The following is a 20,926-nucleotide window of genomic DNA, read 5'->3' as shown; positions in this document are numbered from 1 at the left end:
CCATGCTGTTTTGGTTACTATGGTCTTGTAGTATAATTTGGAGTTGGGTAATGTGATGCCTCCAGATTTGTTCTTTTTGTTTAGGATTGCTTTGGCTATTTGGGCTCTTTTTTGATTCCATATGAATTTTAGGATTGTTTTTTCTAATTCTGTGAAAAGTGATTTTGGTATTTTGGTAGGAATTGCATTGATTCTGTGGATTGCTTTGGGCAGTGCAGTTATTTTCATGATACTGATTCTTTCAATCCATGAACATGGGATGTATTTCCATATGTTTGTGCCATCTATGATTTCTTTCAGCAGTGTTTTGGAGTTCTCCTTGTAGGGATCTTCCTTCTCCTTGGTTAAGTATATTCCTAGGATTTTTTTTTTTGTTTTTTGTTTTTTGTTGTTGTTGTTGTTTTTGTAGCTGTTGTAAAAGAGATTGAGTTCTTGATTTGATTCTCAGCTTGGACTTTGTTGGTGTCTAGAAGTGCTACTGATTTGTGTACATTAGTGTCATAATCTGAGACTTTACTGATTTTTTAAAAACCAAATCTAGGAGTCTTTTGAGGAATCTTTAGGGTTTTCTAGGTATAAGTCATATCATCAGCAGGGACAGTTTGACTTCTTTTCCAATTTGGAGGCCTTTTATTTCTTTATCTTGCCTGATTGGTTTGGCTAGGACTGCCTAGGATTTCTTATATATTTGTTGGTTTGCTTGTTGTTTATCTTTCCCACATAGCATACACATTCTGCAAAAATGCTTCTGTATTGATTATCAGTGTATCTAAAACATCACCTAGAACAAATTGGCACTCAATGAATATTTATTGAATGACAATGAGGGAGAGAAATAGTATTCTAGCAGTAATTTTAAAGGGAGCTGTAGAAGCACAGAAGAGAGGACATTTTCTAGTCTCATCACTTTGATACGCTACAAGGTAATTGCTTCCTGGAGCTGTCATTATGGACTTAGATGGATGAACTGTGTTTAGGTGCTCTGTGACATGGTCTGTGACAAAACAGTCTCCTGGCAGAGCCTAAAGACAACACAGGCTTCCTGCCAGCAACTGCCAGTTGCTAGTTGCCACCAGAATTCCTTTTTTATTTTTAATGTGGTTTAAAATCCACCTTGATTCTCCAGCTAAAAGGCACGGCAGCATCCCTCACTGTGTTTATGGCTCCCAGGCCCTCTCACACTGCCTTCTCCCACAGCTCAAAGACAGGTTGCAAATCACTGCCTCTCAGTAGTCAGGGAGGCAGATATTTCTTATACTTTTCAGCCCACAAGTACACCTCCATCACAAGATGCCACCTAGGATCATCTGAGGTCAGGAGTTCGAGACCAGCCTGGCCAATACAGTGAAACCCTGTCTCTATTAAAAATACAAAAATTAGCCCAGCATGGTGGCAGACACCTATAATTCTAGCTACTCAGGAGGCTGAGGCAGGAGAATTGCTTGAACCCAGGAGGCGGAGGTTGCATTGAGCAGTGAGACTGTAGCACTGCACTCCAGCCTGGGTGACAAGAGTAAAACTCTTACAACCTAAACTCCTAAATTTTAGGGCACCTCTAGAACTTTTGGAGATAAAAGGACTTTGACAGCCTGCCTGTGGAACCACATCTCATCCAGGATATCCCTGGGGTTTTTACTCTTGCCCTACTAGACAAAGAGATGTAGAAGCCTGACATCTTTGGCTAGGTCCTGCAGAGAGCTCTGAAAAGAAGAGACCCTTGCTGCTTATAATGGAATCTGCAGATGGGCAGCATTAGCATCATCTCAGAACTTATTAGAAGTGGAGACTCTCAGATCTCATGTATCAGCATCTGCATTTGAACTTAATCCCCAGACAATTCATATGAACATTAAAGTGTGAGAAACACTGGTGTGAAATATACCCTGGAGCTGTCTTCATCAATGGCAAGGGAGCTGAGATATTTATACTCCTGTATTTGCCAGTCACTAGTTAAGGCCTGCTCCCAGGGGGAGTGAATTCTTCCCAGGAACATTTGGGTTACCAAGTGTAGCAGGGAGGTGGATTCTGGCAGCCTGATGGTGGTCCTCCAACAAAGAGAAGCAGATGTTGAATTCTGGGAGGGAATGCACATGACTAGGAGAGATGGAAAGGGATCAGAAAAAGTGTAGGCAGAGCACACATCTACCAGTCACACTGTGAAAGTGAGCAGACTGGATCCAATTTGATCTCTCCTGATTTTATCCACTAGTGCCCACAGCAACCCACTCTGAGAGGAAGTGAAAACACTTGAAAGAAAGCATTCAACTAGCAGCCAGGCTGCCAGCCTTAAAATAAGTGTGACTAGGCTGGAGGAACATGATAAAGACAATCTTAGCAAAGCTAACTTCTTTTTCAAAAAAGTAAGTAGTCTGTTGTTAAACATTTTTGCAAAGTGGGTGATGTGTGAATGTTTATAGGTGCTTAATTGTGTTTTGGAAAATGAGAAATGTAAGTTTTTGAAGGAGTAAACATACCTAGTTTTTCTTTCCCCTTATAAAAGTTTCCCAAAATTTTGTTTTTTGTGTGCTAAGTCCTTGAGGTTTTTTTTTTTTTTTTTTTTTTTTTTGGTGGTTGTTGTTGTTGTTGTTTAACTTGTATTTTAGGTTCGAGGGTAAATGTGGAAGTTTGTTACGTAGGTAAACTCATGTCATGGGGGTTTGTTGTACAGATGATTTCACCACCCAGGTATTAAGCCCAGTACCCAGTAGTCATCTTTTCTGCTCCTCTCCCTCCTCCAACCCTCCACCCTCAAGTAGACCCCAGTGTCTGTTGTTTCCTTCTTTGTGTTCATAAGTTCTCATCATTTAGCTCTCACTTATAAGTGAGAACATGTGATATTTCATTCTCTGTTCCTGCGTTAGTTTACTAAGGATAATGGCCTCCAGCTCCATCCGCGTTCCTGCAAAAGCCATGATCTTGTTTTTTTTTTAATGGCTGCTAGTATTCCATGGTGTATATGTGCTACATTTTCTTCATCCAATTTGTCATTGATGGGTACTTAAGTTGATTCCATGCCTTTGCTATTGTGAATAGTGCTGCAATGAACATTTGCGTGCATTTGTCTTTAAAAATTTTTTTTTGTTTCAATAGTTTTGGGGGAACAAGTGATTTTTGGTTACGTGGAAAAGTTCTTTGGTGGTAATTTCTGAGATTTTGGTGTACCTGACACCCAAGCAGTGTACACTGTGCCCAATGTGTAGTCTTTTATTCCTCACCTCCCTCCCACCCTTTCCCCTGAGACCCCAAAGTCTAATATATCGTTCTTATACCTTTGCATCCTCATAGTTTAGTTCCCACTTCATTTAAGTTGGTTCCATATTTTTGCAATTGCAAATTGCACTGCTATAAACATGTGTATGCAAATATCTTTGCATCTGACAAACAACTAGCATCCAGAATCTACAAGGAACTCAATCAAATCAGCAAGATAAAAACAAATAACCCATCAAAAAGTGGGCAAAGGACATGAATAGACAATTCTCAACAGAAGGTATACAAATGGCCAACACACATATGAAAAAATGCTCAATGTCACTATCAGAGAAATGCAAATTAAAACTACAGTGAGATACCACCTTACTCCTGCAAGAATGGCCATAATTAAAAAATCAAAAAATAATAGGTGCTGGCATGGATGTGATAAAAAGGGAACACTTTTACATTGCTGGTGGGAATGTAAACTAGTACAACCACAATGGAAACAGTATGGAGGTTCCTTGAAGAACTAAAAGTGGGACTACCATTTGATCTAGCAATTCCACCATGGAATATCTATCCAAAATTTTAAAAAATAAATTTTAGTGTATTTTTTTGTGGGAGGAGATGTATTAGAATAATCTGGTTCATTTTTTAAGAATCGAATTTGTTGAGGTAAAATTTACATATGGGAAAAAAAACTTTTTTTTTTTCCTTTTCCAACCTTTATTTTAGATCCGGGGGGTACGTGTGCAGGTTTGTTACCTGGGTATATTGCATGTTGCTGAGGTTCGGGTATGAATTATCCTGTCACCCAGGTACTCAGCATAATATCTAACAGTTTTTCAAAACTTGTCTCCTTTTCTCCCTCCCCCGTCTAGTAGTTCCCAGTGTCTATCGTTGCCATCTTTATGTCCACGAGTGACCGATGTTTAGCTCCCACTTACAAGTGAGAATGTGCAGTTATTTGGTTTTCTGTTCCTACGTTAATTCACTTAGGATAATGGCCTCCAGCTGTATTCATGTTGCTGCAAAGGACATGATTTCTTTTTTTATGGCTGTGTAGTATTCCATGGTGTATATGTGCCACATTTTCTTTATCCAGTACACTGTTGATGGGCACCTAGGTTGATTCCATTACTTTGCTATTGTGAATAGTGCTGCACGAATTGCAAGTGCATGTATCTTTTTGGTAGAATGATTTGTTTTCTTTTGGATACATACCCAGTAATGAGATTGCTTGGGTCAAATGGTAGTTCTATTTTTGGTTCTTTAGAAGTCTCCAAACTGCTTTCCACAGTGGCTGAACTAATTTACATTCCCTCCAACAATTTATAAGCATTCCCTTTTCTCTGCAGCCTCAACAATATCTGTTGTTTTTGACTTTTTAATAATAGTTATTCTCACAGGTGTGAGATGGTAGTTCATTGTGGTTTCGACCTGCATTTCTCCAATGATTAGTGATGATCGGCGTTTTTCCATGTGTTTGTTGGCCACTTGTATGTCATTTTTTGAGAAGTGCCTGTTCGTGTCTTGTGCCCATTTTTAAATAGAATTATTTTTTTTTTCTTGTTCAATGGTTTAAGTTCCTACAGACTTGGGATATTAGACTTTTGTTGGATGCATAGTTTGCAAATATTTTCTCCCAGTCTGTAGGTTGCCTGTTTACTCAGTTGACTATTTCTTTTGGTGTGCAGAAGCTTTTTAGTTTAACTAGATACCACTTGTCTTTTTTTTTTTTTGCAATTGCTTTTGAGGACTTAGTCATAAATTCTTTCCTAAGGCCCATGTCCAGAATGGTGCTTCATAAGTATTCTTCAAAGATTCTTATGGTTTGAAGTCTTACATTTAAATCTTTAATCCATTTTGAGTTAGTTATTATAAATGGTGAAAGGTAGGGGTTCAACTTCATTCTTCTGCGTGTGGCTAGCCTGTATCCCACCACCATTTATTGAATAGGGACTTCTTTTCCTGTTGCTTATTTTTGTTGATTTTGTCAAAGATTAGATGGCTGTAGGTGTGTGGCTTTATTTCTGAGTTCTCTTTCCTGTTCCATTGGCCTCTATTTATTTTTGTCCCAGTACCATGTTGCTTTGGTTACTGTAGCCTTATAGTATAGTTTGAAGTAGATTAATGTGATGTCTCTGGCTTTGTACATTTTGCTTAGAATTGCTTTGGTTATATAGGCCATTTTTTTGGTTCCATATGAATTTTAGAATAGTTTTTTCCAATTCTGTGAAAAATAACCTTGGTAGTTTGATAGGAATAGCATTTAATCTATAAATTGCTTTGTGCAATAATAAAGCCATTTTAATGATACTGATTCTTGCAATCCATGAGCATGGAATATTTTCCGTTTGTTTGTCTCATCTGTGATTTCTTTTAGCAGTGTTTTGTAGTTCTTCTTGTAAAGATCTTTCACTTCCTTGGTTAGATGTATTCCTAGGTATTCTATTTTTTTGTGTGGCTATTGTAATGGGATTGTTTTTTGTTTTTGTTTTTGTTTTTTTAGACAGTCTTACTCTGTCACCCAGACTGAAGTACAGTGGCATGGTCTCGGCTCATTGCAACCTCCCTCTAGGGTTCAAGCGATTCCCATGCCTTGGCCTCTTGAGTAGCTGGAGAAACAGGCACACACCAACCACACCAGCTAATTTTCTTATTTTTAGTAGAAACGGGGTTTCACCATGTTGGCCAGGCTTGTCTCAAACTCCTGACCTCAGGTGATCTGCCCTCCTTGGCCTCGCAAAGTGCTGGGATTACAGGCATGAGCCACTGTGCCCAGCCTGGATTGCATTCTTGATTTGGCTCTTAGCTCAAGCTAATAACGTTCAAATGTTATTGCTGTAAAGAAATGCTACTGATTTTTGTACATTGATTTTATATCCTGAAACTTTACTGAAGTCATTTATCAGTTCCAGGAGCTTTTTTGGCAGATTCTTTAGGCTTTTCAACGAATAGAATCATATCATCTGCAAAGAAAGATAGTTTGAATTCTTCTTTTCAGATTTGGATGCTTTTTATTTTTTTTTCACGACTGATTGCTCTGGCAAGGACTTTCAGTACTATGTTGAATAGGAGTGGTAAGAATCACCTTTTGAAGCACACAGTTCTCTGAAATTTGACAAATGTTTACAGTTGTGTAACCACCACCGCAATGAAGATGTAGAACAATTTCCATCCAACCAAAAGAGTTCCCTTGTGCCCTTTTGTACTCAACTATTGCCATCACTACTAACATCTGGCAACCACTCATCTGAGTTCTGTCTAGAGTTTTGTTTTTCCAGAATGTCATGTAAATGAAATCATACACTTGATATTCTTTGTGTCTGGCTTCTTACAGTTGGTAATGCCTTCAAGATTTACCCACATTGCATGTGTTGGTGTGGATTACTATAGCATAACTGTTCCTTCTTACTACTGAGTAGTATTCCATTGTATGAATATATCAAATATTTGTTTATCCATTCATGGATTAATGGACATTTGGCTTATTTCTAGTTTTTGACTTTTAGTGAATAATGCTGCTGTAAACATTTGTGTACAGCTTTGTGTGTGGACATATATTTTCATTTCTCTTATGTCAATACCTAGGAGTGCAATGTCCGGGTCATCTGTGGTAAGTGTATGTTTAACTTTTTAAGAAGCTGTCAAACTGTTTTCCAAACTAGTTATGCCATATTACATTGCCAACAGAAGTCTATAAACATTCCAGTTGATTCACATTTTGGCTAACATTTGATATCGCCATTTTCCCTCACAGTTTTAAACATTCTAATAGGTGTGTAGTGAGTGATCTCTTATTGTAGTTTAATTTATATTTTCTTAATGATGTTGAGTGCTTTTTCATGTGCTGATAGCATTTTTTCTAAACTTTTTTTGGTAAAATGTTCAAATTTTCTATGCTTTTGAAAATAGATTGTTTTCTGATCATTGAGTTTTGAGAGTTTACTTATATTCTGGTTACCTTTCTTTGATCAGATCTATGATTTGAAAACATTTCCTTCCACTCTCTGGCTTATCTTTTCATTTTTCTTAACGTATTTCAAAGACCAGACAATTTAAAAGATCTGCTTTTTTTTTTTTTTTTTTAAAAAGTAGATATAATTCACAGAACATAAAATTCTTCCTTTCAAAGTGTGCTATTTAATTGTTTTTATCTATACACAAAGCAATGCAATCACCATTATCTAATTCCAGAACACTTTCATCACTCCAGAAAGAAATGTCACACCTATGAGCAGTCACTGCCTACTCTCCCCTCTCCCTAGATCCTGGCAACCACTAATTTTCCTTCTATTTCTATAGATTTGCCTGTTCTGGACATCTCGTGTAAATAAAATCTTTTAATATGTGGCCTTTGTTTCCAGTTTCTGTTATAATGTGTTCAATGTTCATCCTATTGTAGCAGGTATCAGAACTTTATTCCTTTTTATAGCTCAGTAATACTCGATTGCTTGTTTATTCATTATTCAGTTGAACATTTAGATCATGGCTATTATAAATAATGCTGCTATGAACATTTGTGAACAAGTTTGTGTGTTTATTTGTTTTTGAGACCAAGTCTTGCTCTGTGGCCCAGGGTGGAATGCAGTGGTGTGATCTTGGCTCATGACAACCCCTGCCTCCTGGGTTCAAGTGATTCTCCTGCCTCAGCCTCCTGAATAGCCGGTATTACAGGCATGCGCCACCATGCCTGGCTAATTTTTGTATTTTTAGTAGAGATGGGATTTCACCATGTTGGCCAGGCTGGTCTCGAACTCCTGACCTCAAGTGATCTGTCCACCTCAGCCTCTCAAAGTGCTGGGATTCCAGGTGTGAGCCATGCGCCTGGCTTATGTGCAAGTTTTTGTGGCTATATGTTTTTACTTCTTTTGGCTGTATACCTTGGAATAGAGTTGCTGGGTTACATAGTAATTATTTGCTTAACTTTCTGAGGAACTTCCAGTACTATTTATTCTCTGTCTTTTTCATACTCCCTATCCTAGTGGATGTGAAGTGGTATCTCATTGTGGTTTTAATTTGCGTTTCCCTAGTGCTAGTGATTATGAACATCTTTTCATGTCTTCTTAGTCAAATGCATATGTATGTTTTCTTCAGAGAAATGTCTATTCAAATCCTCTGTCCTTTTACAAAGCTGGGTTCTTTATATTATGTTATATATATTTTTAAGAGATGAAGTCTTGCTGTATTGCCCAGGCTGGAGTGCAGTGGCACGATTATAGCTCAATGCAGCCTCAGACTCTTGGGTTTAAGTGAATCTTCTGCCTAAGCTTCCAGAGTAGCTGGGACTACAGGTGTGTGCCATCACGCCCAGTTCTTTTTATTGTTAAGTTGTAAGAGTTCAAAGAGCTGAAGTTTTAAATTTTGAAAGAAAGTATACATTTTTTATTCTACGGTTTGAGCTTTTTGTTTGCTATATAAGTAACATTTGCCTAACCTAAGGTTGCAAAGATTTTTCTTTCTTTTTCTTTTTCTTTCTTTTCTTTTTTTTTTTTTTTTTTTTTTTTTTGAGAGACAGAGTCTTCCTGTGTCACCTAGGCTGGAGAGCAGTGGCGCAATCTCAGCTCACTGCAACCTCTGCCTCCCAGGTTCAAGCCATTCTCCTGCCTCAGCTTCCCAAGTAGCTGGGACTACAGGTATGCACCACCACGCCCAGCTAATTTTGTATTTTTTAGTAGAGGTGGGTTTTCACTATATGTTGGCTAGGCTGGTCTCAAACTCCTGACCTCAGGTGATCTGCCTGCCTTGGCCTCCCAAAGTGCTGGGATTACAGTCATAAGCCACCATACCAGGCCTGTTTTCTTGTAGAAGTTGTTTAGTTGTTGGTTTTACATTTAGGTTGATGATCCATTTCAGTTGAATTTTGTATATGATTCAGGGTGCAGGTCAAGATTTATTCTTTTTTTAAAATCAATTTTTTATTTTTTATTTTTGTGGGTACATAGGTGTATATATTTATGGGGGACCTGACATTTTGATACAAGCTTTCAGTGTTAATAATCACATCATGGAAAATGGGATTATCCATCTCTTCAAGCATTTATTCTTTGTGCTACCAACAATCCAAGTACACTATTTTAGTTATTTTAAAATGTACCATTAAATTATTTTGATTATAGTCACCCTGTTGTGTTATCAAATATTAGGTATTATTCATGCTTTCTAACTATTTTTTTGGTGACCATTAACCATCTCCACTTCTCCACCACTCCTTACTCCCCTTCCCAGCCTCTGGTAATCCTCTTTCTACTGTCTTTTACCATGAGTTCAATTTTTTTGGATTTTTAGATCCTACAAATAAGTGAGAATATGTGACCTTTGTCTTTCCTTGCCTGGCTTATTTCACTTAACATAATGACCTGAAGTTCCATCCATGCTGTTGCAATTGACAGAATCTTATTCTTTTTTATGGCCAAGTAGTATTCTATTGTGTATAAGTACCACATTTTCTTTATCCATTCATCTGTTGATGGACACTTAGGTTGCTTCCAAATCTTGGCTATTGTGAACAGTGCTGCAACAAACATGGGAGTGCAGATACCTCTTCAATATACTGATTTCCTTTCTTTTGGGTATATACCCAGCAGTGGAATTGCTGGATCATATGGTAACTATATTTTTAGTTTTTTGAGGAACCTCCAAATTGTTCTTCTTAGTGGTTATACTAATTTATATTCCCACCAACAGTGTATGAGGGTTTCCTTTTCTCCATATCCTTTCCAGAATTTGTTATTGCCTGTCTTGGATATAAGCGTTTTTTTAAAAAAAGTTAATTTAATTTTAGGTTCTGGGATATGTGTGTGGAACGTGCAGGTTTGTTACATAGGTAAACAAACGTGTGCCATGGTGATTTGCTGCACCTGTCAACCCATCACTAGGTATTAAGCCCTGCATGCATTAGCTGTTAGTCCTGATGCTCTTCCTCCCTTCGGCCCCTTGACATGCCCCAGTGTGTGTTGTTCCCCTCCCTATGTCCATGTGTTCTTATTGTTCAATTCCCACTTATGAGTGAGAATATGTGGTGTTTTGTTTTCTGTTCCTGTCTTAGTATTCTGAGAATGATGGCTTCCAGCTTCATCCATATCCCTGCAAAGGACATAATCTCATTCCTTTTTATGGCTGCATAATCTTCCATGGTGTATATGTACCACATTTTCTTTATCTAGTCTATCATTGATGGGCATTTGGGTTGGTTCCAAGTCTTTGCTATTGTGAATAGTGCTGCAATAAACATATGTGTGCATGTATCTTTATAACAGAACGATTTATATTCCTTTTGGTACATACCCAGTAATGAGATTGCTGGATCAAATGGTATTTCTGGTTCTAGAACCTTGAGGAATCGCCACACTGTCTTCCACAGTGGTGAACTAATTTAAATTCTCACCAACAATAAAAACATTTCTATTTCTCCACAGTGTTGTCGGCATCTGTTGTTTCTTGACTTTTTAATAATCACCATTCTGACTGGTGTGAGATGGTATCTCATTGTAGTTTTTATTTGTATTACTCTAATGATCAGTGATGTCCAGCTTTTCCTCATGTTTGTTGGCCACATGAATGTTTTCTTTTGAGAAGTGTCTGTTCATGTCTTTTGCCCATTTTTTGATAGAGTTAGATTTTTTTTTTCTTGTAAATTTAAGTTGTTTGTACATTCTGGATATTAGACCATTATCAGATGGGTAGATTGTAAAAATGTTCTCCCATTCTGTAGGTTGCCTGTTTGCTCTGATGATAGTTTCTTTTGCTGTGCAGAAGCTCTTTAGTTTAATTAGATCCCATTTGTCAATTTTAGCTTTTGTTGCAATTGCTTTTGGTGATTTCATCACAAAATCTTTGCCCATGCCTATTCACTGAGTAGTATTGCCTACATTTTTTTCCTTGGGTTTTTATGGTTTTGGGTTTTACATTTAAGTCTTGTGTGTTTGTTTGGTTGTTTTTTCATGCAATTAGTGTTAAGTTGTCATCTGTTTAAAATAATGGGTTATAAAATAGTATTTGCAAGCCTCATGGTAACCTTACATGAAAAAGTATACAAACAATGGATCCACAAAAAACAAAAAGCAAGAAACTAAATCACAGTACCAGAGAAAATCACCTTCACTAAAAAGAAGACAGGAAGGAAGGAAAGAACGAAAAGGAAACCACAAAACAATCAGAAAACAAATTATAAAATGACAGGAGTAAGCCCCTAGTTATCAATAATAAGATTGAATGTAAATGGACTAAACTCTCTAATCAAAAGACATAGAGTGGGTGGATGGATTTAAAAAGAAAGACCCGTTGACCTGTTGCCTACAAGAAACACATTTCACCTATAAAGATACACACAGACTGAAAACAAAGGTATGTAAAAAGATATTCCATGCCAATGGAAACCAAAAGAGAGCAGGGGCAGCTATACTTATATCAGACAAAATAGATTTCAAGACAAAAACTGTAAGAAGAGACAAAAAATGGTCATTATGTAATGATAAAGGGGTCAATCTAGCTACAGGATATAACAATTGCAAATATATATGTATCCAACACTGAGGCACTCACACATATAAAGCATATATATTTATATATTGCTTTATATAAAGCAAATATTTGAACAGAGCTCTGTATACTCTCTTTAGCTCTATATGCTAAAGAGCTCTAGAGCTAAAGCATATAGAGCTAAAGAGAGAGAGACAGATCTTAATAAAATAATAGCTGGAGACTTCAACACCCCACTCTCAGCTTTGGACAGAACTTTCACACAGAAACTCAGTAAAAAACATTGGAAGTAATCTGCACTACAGACCAAATGGACCTAATAGATATTTACAGAACATTTTATCCAACAGCTGCAGAACACATATTCTTCTCTATAGTACATGGATCATTCTAAAGGATAGAACAGATGTTAGGGCACAAAACAAGTCTGGAAACATTCAAAAAATGGAAATAATATCAAGCATCTTATCTTGATAAAGAATTTCTCATAAAACGAGAAGTGAACAACAAGAGGAATTTTTTTTTTTTTTTTTTTTTTTTTTTTTTTGAGATGGAGTCTTGCCCTGTCGCCCAGGCTGGAGTGCACTAGCACAATCTCAGCTCACTGCAAGCTCCGCCTCCTGGGTTCACACCATTCTCCTGCCTCAGCCTCCTGAGTAGCTGGGACTACAGGCACCCGCCACTACGCCTGGCTAATTTTTTGTATTTTTAGCAGAGACAGGGTTTCACCGCCTTAGCCAGGATGGTCTCAATCTCCTGACCTCATGATCCATCCCCCTCGGCCTCCCAAACTGCTGGGATTACAGGCGTGAGCCACCATGCCTGGCCAACAAGAGGAATTTTTGAAACTATACAAACACATGGAAATTAAGCAATATGTTCCTGAATGACCAGTGAGTCAATGAAGAAATTAAGAAGAAAATTGAAAAATTTTCTAAATGAAGGATAATGGCAACACAACATACCAAAACCTATGGGCTACAATGAAAGCAGTACTAAGAGGGAAATGTATAGCTATAAGTGCCTATGTGATAGTTAATATTGAGTGTCAACTTGATTGTATTGAAGGATGCAAAGTATTGTTCCTAGGTGTGTCTGTAAGGCTGTTGCCAAAGGAGTTTAATATTTGAGTCAGTGGACTGGGAGAGACAGACCCACTCTCAATCTGGGTGGTCACCGTGTAATCAGCTGCCAGAGTGGCTAGAATAAAGCAGTCAGAAGAGCATGGAAAGACTTGACTTGCTGAGTCTTCAAGCCTTCATCTTTCCCCCATGCTGGAAGCTTCCTGTCCTCAAACATCAGACTCCAAGTTCTTCAGCTTTTGGACTCTTGGACTAACATCAGTGGTTTGCCAGGGTCTCTCAGGCCTTTGGCCACAGACTGAAGGCTGAACTGTTGGCTTCCTTACTTTCGAGATTTGGGGACTTGGACTGGCTTCCCTGCTCCTCAGCTTGTAGATGGCCTATTGTGTGATCATGTGAGTCAATACTCCTTAATAAACCCACCTTCATGGGGAAAGAATTCCTTATTTAATAAATGGTGTTAGGGAAACTGGCTAGCCATATGCAGAATATGCAGCAAACTGAAACTGGACCTCTTCTTTACACCTCATCCAAAAATTAACTCAAGATGGATTAAAGACTTAAATGTAAGTCCTAAAACCATAAAAAACCCTAGAAGAAAACCTAAGCAATACCATTCAGGACATAGGCATGGGCAAAGACTACATGACTAAAACACCAAAAGCATTGGCAACAAAAGCCAAAGTTGACAAATGGGATCTAATTAAACTAAAGAGCTTCTGCACAGCAAAAGAAACTATCATTGGAGTGAACAGGCAACCTACGGAATGGGAGAAAATTTTTGCAATCTCTCCATCTGACAAAGGGCTGATATCCAGAATCTACAAGAATTTAAACAAATTTACAAGAAAAAACCAAACAGCCCCACCAAAAAGTGGGTGAAGGATATGAACAGACATGTCTCAAAAGAAGACATTTATGCAGCCAACAAACATAGGGAAAAAAGCTCCTCCATTCTAACTGGCATGAGATGGTATCACATTGTGGTTTTGATTTGCATTTCTCTAATGACCAGTGATGATGAGCTTTTTTTCATATCTCTGTTGGCTGCATAAATGTCTTCTTTTAAGAAGTGTCTGTTCATATCCTTTGCCCGCTTTTGATGGGGTTGTTTTTTTCTTGTAAATTTAAGTTCTTTGTGGATTCTGGATATTAGACCTTTGTCAGTTGGATATATTATAAAAATGTTCTCACATTCTGCAGGTTGCCTGTTCACTCTAATAATAGTTTCTTTTGCTGTGCAGAAGCTCTTTAGTTTAATTAGATCCCATTTGTCTATTTTGGCCTTTGTTGCCATTGCTTTTGCTGTTTTAGTCATGAAGTCCTTGCCCATGCCTATGTCCTGAATGGTATTGCCTAGGTTTTCCTCTAGGGTTTTTATGGTGTTAGGTCTTACATTTAAGTCCTTCATCCATCTTGAGTCAATTTTTGTATAAGGTGTAAGGAAGGGATCCAGTTTCAGCTTTCTGCATAAGCCTAGCCAGTTTTCCCAGCACCATTTATTAAATAGGAATCCTTTCCCCATTTCTTGTTTTTGTCATGTTTGTCAAAGATCAGATGGTTGTAGATGTGTGATGTTATTTCTGAGGGCTCTGTTCTGTTCCATTGGTCTATATATCTTGCTTTGGTACCAGTACCATGCTGTTTTGGTTACTGTAGTTATAAACTATACTTGTAGTATAGTTTGAAGTTAGGTAACTTGATGCCTCCAGCTTTGTTCTGTTTGCTTAGGATTGTCTTGGCTATGCAGGCTCTTTTTTGGTTCCATATGAACTTTAAAGTAGTTTTTTCCAATTATTTGAAGAAAGTCAGTGATAGCTTGATGGGGATAGCATTGAATCTATAAATTACCTTGCTCAGTATGGCTGTTTTCACAATATTAATTCTTCCTATCCATGAGCATGGAATGTTCTTCCGTTTGTTTGTGTCTTCTTTTATATCATTGAACAGTAGTTTGTAGTTCTCCTTGAAGAGGTCCTTCACATCCCTTGCAAGTTGGATTCCTAGGTATTTTATTCTCTTTGTAGTGATTGTGAACATGAGTTCACTCATGATTTGGCTCTCTGTTTGTCTATTATTGGTGTATAGGAATGCTTGTGATTTTTGTACATTGATTTTGTATCCTGAGACTTTGCTGAAGTTGCTTATCAGCTTAAGGAGATTTTGGGCTGAGACGATGGGGTTATCTACATATACAGTCATGTCATCTGCAAACAGGGACAATTTGACTTCCTCTTTTCCTAATTGAATACCCTTTATTTCTTTGTCTTGCCTGACTGCCCTAGCCAGAACTTCCAACTCTATGTTGAATAGGAGTGGTGAGAGAGGGCATCCTTGTCTTGTGCCAGTTTTCAAAAGGAGTACTTCCAATGTTTGCCTATTCAGTATGATATTGGCTGTGGGTTTGTCATAAATAGCTCTTATTGTTTTGAGATATGTTCCATCAATACCTAGTTTATTGAGAGCTTTTAGCATGAAGGGCTGTTGAATTTTGTCAAAGACCTTTTCTGAATCTATTGAGATAATCCTATGGTTTTTGTCATTGGTTCTATTTATGTGATGGATTATATTTATTGATTTGCATATGTTGAACCAGACTTGCATCCCGGGGACGAAACCAACTTGATCATGGTGGATAAGCTTTTTGATGTGCTGCTGGATTCAGTTTGCCAGTATTTTATTGAGGATTTTTGCACTGATGTTCATCAGGGATATTGGCCTAAATTTCTCTTTTTTTGTTGTGTCTCTGACAGGCTTTGGCATCAGGATGATGCTGACCTCATAAAATGAGTTAGGGAGGATTCCCTATTTTTCTATTGATTGGAATAGTTTCAGAAGGAATGATACCACCTCTTCTTTGTACCTTTGGTAGAATTCGGCTGTGAATCCATCAGGTCCTGGATTTTTTTTGGTTTGTAGGCTATTAATTATTGCCTCAATTTCAATTAATTTCAATAATTAATTATTGCCTCAATTGTTATTGGTTTATTCAGAGATTCAACTTTTTCCTGGTTTAGTCTTGGGAGGGTGTATGTGTCCAGGAATTTATCCATTTATTCTAGATTTTCTAGTTTATTTGCATAGAGGTGTTTATAGTATTGTCTGATGGTAGTTTGTATTTCTGTTGGATTGGTGGTGATATCCCCTTTATCATTTTTTATTGTGTCTATTTGATTCTTCTCTCTTTTCTTCTTTTTAGTATTACTAGCGGTCTATCAATTTTGTTGATCTTTTCAAAAAACCACCTCCTGGATTCACTGATGTTTTTAAGGGTTTTTTGTGTCTCTATCTCCTTCAGTTCTGCTCTGATCTTAGTTATTTCTTACTTCTGCTAGCTTTTGAATTTATTTGCTGTTGCTTCTCTAGTTCTTTTCATTGTGATGTTAGGGTGTTAATTTTAGATCTTTCCTGCTTTCTCTTGTGGGCATTTAGTGCTATAAATTTCCCTCTACACACCGCTTTAAGTCTGTCCCAGAGATTCTGGTACGTTGTCTCTTTGTTCTCATTGGTTTCAAAGAATATGTTTATTTCTACCTTCATTTCATTATTTACCCAGTAGTCATTCAGGAGCAGGTTATTCAGTTTCCATGTAATTGTGCAGTTTTGAGTGAGTTTCTTAATCCTGAGTTCTAATTTGATTGCACTGTGGTCTGAGAGACAGTTTGTTGTGATTTCTGTTCTTGTACATTTGCTGAGGAGTGTTTTACTTCCAATTATGTGGTCAATTTTAGAATAAGTGCGATGTGGTGCTGAGAATGTATATTCTGTTGATTTGGGGTGTAGGGTTCTGTAGATGTGTATTAGGTCTGCTTGGTCCAGAGCTGAGTTCAGTTCTTGGATATCCTTGTTAACCTTCTGTCTTGTTGATCTATCTAATATTGACAGTGAGGTGTTAAATTCTCCCATTGATTGTGTGGGAGTCTAAGTCTCTTTGTAGGTCTCTAAGACTTGCTTTATGATTCTGGATGCTCCTATATTGGGTGCATATATATTTAGGATAGTGAGCTCTTCTTGTTGCATTGATCCCTTTACCATTATGTACTGGCCTTTTTTGTCTCTTTTGATCTTTGTTTGTTTAAAGTCTATTTTATCAGAGACTAGGATTGCAACCCCTGCTTTTTTTTTTTGCTTTCCATTTGCTTGGTAGATCTTCCTCCATTCCTTTATTTTGAGCCTATGTGCATCTCTGTACGTGAGATGGGTCTCCTGAATACAGCATAATGATGGGTCTTGACTCTTTATCCAATTTGCCAGTCTGTGTCTTTTAATTGGGATATTTAGCCCATTTATGTTTAAGGTTAATATTGTTATGTTTGAATTTGATCCTGTCATTATGATATTAGCTTGTTATTTTGCCTGTTAATCGATGCAGTTTCTTCATAGTGTTGATGGTCTTTACAATTTGGCATGTTTTTGCAGTGACTGGTACTGGTTGTTCCTTTCCATGTTTAGTGCTTCCTTCAGGAGCTCTCATAAGGTAGGCCTGCTGATGACAAAATCTCTCAGCATTTGCTTGTCTGTAAAAATTTTATTTCTCCGTCACTTATGAAGCTTATTTTGGCTGGATAGGAGATTCTGGGTTGAAAATTATTTTCTTTAAGAATGTTGAATATTGGCCCCCATTCTCTTCTGGCTTGTAGGATTTCTGCTGAGAGATTCGCTGTTAGTCTGATGGGCTTCCCTTTGTGGGTAACCCAACCTTTCTCTCTGGCTGCCCTTAACATTTTTTCCTTCATTTCAACCTTGGTGAATCTGACAATTATGTGTCTTGGGATTGCTCTTCTTGAGGAGTATCTTTGTGGTGTTCTCTGTATTTCCTGTATTTGAATGTTGGCCTGCCTTGCCAGGTTAGGGAAGTTCTCCTGGATAATATCCTGAAGTATGTTTTCTAACTTGGTTCCATTCTCGCTGTCACTTTCTGGTACCCCAATCAAATATATATTTGGTCTTTTCACATAGCCCCATATTTCTTGGAGGATTTGTTCATTTCTTTTCACTCTTTTTTCTCTAATCTTTCTTCTCACTTTGTTTCATTAATTTTATGTTCAATCACTGATACCCTTTCTTCCACTTGATCAAATCGGGTATTGAAGCTTGTGCATGCGTCATGAAGTTCTTGTGCTGTGGTTTCAGCTGCATTAGGTCATTTAAGGTCTTCTCTACACTGTTTATTCTAGTTAGCCATTTGTCTAATCTTTTTTTCAATGTTTTTAACTTTTTTGCGATGGGTTAAAACATGCTCCTTTAGCTTGGAAAAGTTTGTTATTACTGACCTTCTGAAGCCTACTTCTGTGAACTTGTCAAACTCATTCTCCTTCCAGTTTTGTTCCCTTGCTGGCAAGGACCTGGGATCCTTTGGAGGAGAAGAGGTGCTCTGGTTTTTGGAATTTTCAGCTTTTCTGCTCTGATTTCTTCCCATCTTTGTGGTTTTATCTACCTTTGGTCTTTGATGATGGTGACCCACAGACGGAGTGTTGGTGTGGATGTCCTTTTTGTTGGTGTTGGTGCTGTTCCTTTCTGTTTGTTAGTTTTCCTTCTAACAGTCAAGACCCTCAGCTTCAGGTCTGTTGGAGTTTGCTGAGGGTCCATTCCAGACCCTGTTTTCCTGGGTATCACCAGCAGAGGCTGAAGAACAGCAAATATTGCTGCCTGATCCTTCTTCTGGAAGCTTTGTCCCAGAGGGGCACCCACCTGTTCGTGGTGTCTGTTTGACCCTACTGTGAGGTGTCTTCCAGTCAGGCTACATGGGGTTCAGGGCCCCACTTGAGGAGGCAGTCTGTCTGTTTTCAGAGCTCGAACACTGTGCTGAGAGAACCACTGCTCTCTTCAGAGCTGTCAGACAGAGACGTTTCAGTCTGCAGAAGCTGTCTGCTGCCTTTTGTTCTGCTATGCTGTGCCCCCAGAGGTGGAATCTATAGAGGCAGTAGTCCTTGCTGAGCTGTGGTAGGCTCTGCCCAGTTCAAGATTCCCAGCCACTTTGTTTACACTGTGAGCTACTTAAGCCTCAGTAATGGCAGATGCCCCTCACCCTGTCAAGGTGCAGCATCACAGGTTGATCTCAGACTGCTGTGCTAGCAGTGAGCAAGGCTCTGTGGGCATGGGACCCACCGAGCCAGGCACAGGAGGGTATCTCCTGGTCTGCCAGTTGCTAAGACCATGGGAAAAGCACAGTATTTGGTCAAGAGTGTATGGTTTCTCCAGGTACAGTCTGTCATGGCTTCCCTTGGCTAGGAAAGGGAAATCCCCCAACCCCTTGCACTTCCTGGGTGAGGCAATGCCCCACCCTGCTTCAGCTCACTCTCTGTGGGCCGCACCCACTGTGCAACCAGTCCCAATGAGATGAACCAGGTACCTCAGTTGGAAATGCAGAAATCATTCGTCTTCTGCATCATTCTCGCTGGGAGCTGCAGACCAGAGCTATTCTATTTGGCTATCTTGGAAGCGAACTCCTACATATATTTTTAAGATATAACTTATTTGTGGCCGGGGATGGGTTGGTGGCTAACACCTGTAATCCCAACACTTTGGGAGGCCAAGGCAGGTGGATCTCAAGGTCAAGAGATTGAGACCATTGTGGCCAACATGGTGAAACCCCATCTCTACTAAAAATACAAAAATTAGCTGGGCATGGTGGTGCATACCTGTAGTCCCAGCTACTTGGGAGGCTGAGGCAGAAGAATCGCTTGAACCTGGGAGGCAGATGTTGCAATGAGCCAAGATTCAGCTCCTGCACTCCATCCTGGCAACAGAGCAAGACTCCATCTCAAAAAAAAAAAAAAAAAAAAAAAAAAAAATATATATATATATATATATATATATATATATAGAGCACTTATTTGCGTGTTTATAGGTATAGATCAATAAATACTTAAAATTTATAAGAACTTTTAAATATAAGAATTTTTTGTTACATATGTATTGAAATTGTTTTAAAGATTTTCCTTTTATGGGAAAAACACTATATTGAGATACATATTATATGTTTTATCTTAGAATCCAGTAGGTACTTCTGCAGTAATTTTCTAGTGACCTTTTAAAAAGAGATAAAAATGCACATCTGGAAAGAAACATATAGATGCTGTGATGGTTAATACTGAGTGTCAACTTGATTGGATTGAAGGATACTAAGTATTGATCCTGGGTGTGTCTGTGAGGGTGTTGCCAAAGGAGACTAACATTTGAGTCAGTGGGCTGGGGAAGGCAGATCCACCCTTAATCTGGTGGGCACAATCTAATCAGCTGCCAGGGAATATAAAGCAGGCAGAAAAACATGAAAAGGAGAGACTGGCCTAGGCTCCCAGCCTACATCTTTCTCCTGTGCTGGATGCCCCCTGCCCTTGAACATCAGACTCCAAGTTCTTCAGTTTTGGGACTCGGACTGGCTCTCCTGGTTCCTCAACTTGCAGACAGCCTACTGTGGAACCTTATGATCATGTAAGTTAATACTTAATAAATAAACTCCCGTATATATCCTATCAGTTCTTTCCCTCTACACAACCCTGACTAATACAGATTTTCATACCAGGAGTGGGGTCACGAACAGGAGAAGGCTCCGCAACAGGTCCAGGCTGCTGTGCAAGCTGCTCTGTCACTTAGGCCACATGACCCAGCAGATCCAGTGGTGCTTGAGGTGTAGTGGCAGACAGGGATGCTGTTTGGAGCCTTTGGCAGGCCCCCATAGGTGAATCACAGCAGAGGCGTCTAGGATTTTGGAGCAAGGTCCTGCCATCTTCTGCAGATAACTACTCTCCTTTTGAGAGACAGCTTTTGGCCTATTACTGGGCTTTAGGGGAAACTGAACGTTTGACTATGGATCATTAAGTAACCATGTGACCTGAACTGCCTGTCATGAACTGGGTGCTTTCTGACCCATCTAGCCATAAAGTGGGTCATGCACAGCAGCATTCCATCATCAAATGGAAGTGGTATATACGTGAGTGGGCTCGAGCAAATCCTGAAGGCATAAGTAAGTCACATGAGGAAGTGGCTCAAATGTCCATGGTCTCCACTCCTGTCACCCTATCTTCTCTCCCCAGCCTGCACTGATGACCTCATGGGGAGTTTCCTATGATGGTCAGAGGAAGTGAAGACTAGGGCCTGGTTCACAGATGGCTCTGCACGATATGCAGGCGCCACCCGAAAGTGGACAGTTACAGCACTACAGC

Source organism: Macaca thibetana, chromosome 12 (genome assembly GCF_024542745.1).
Source record: "Macaca thibetana thibetana isolate TM-01 chromosome 12, ASM2454274v1, whole genome shotgun sequence".
NCBI lineage: Eukaryota > Metazoa > Chordata > Mammalia > Primates > Cercopithecidae > Macaca > Macaca thibetana.
Note: the sequence above shows the minus strand (reverse complement) of the source record.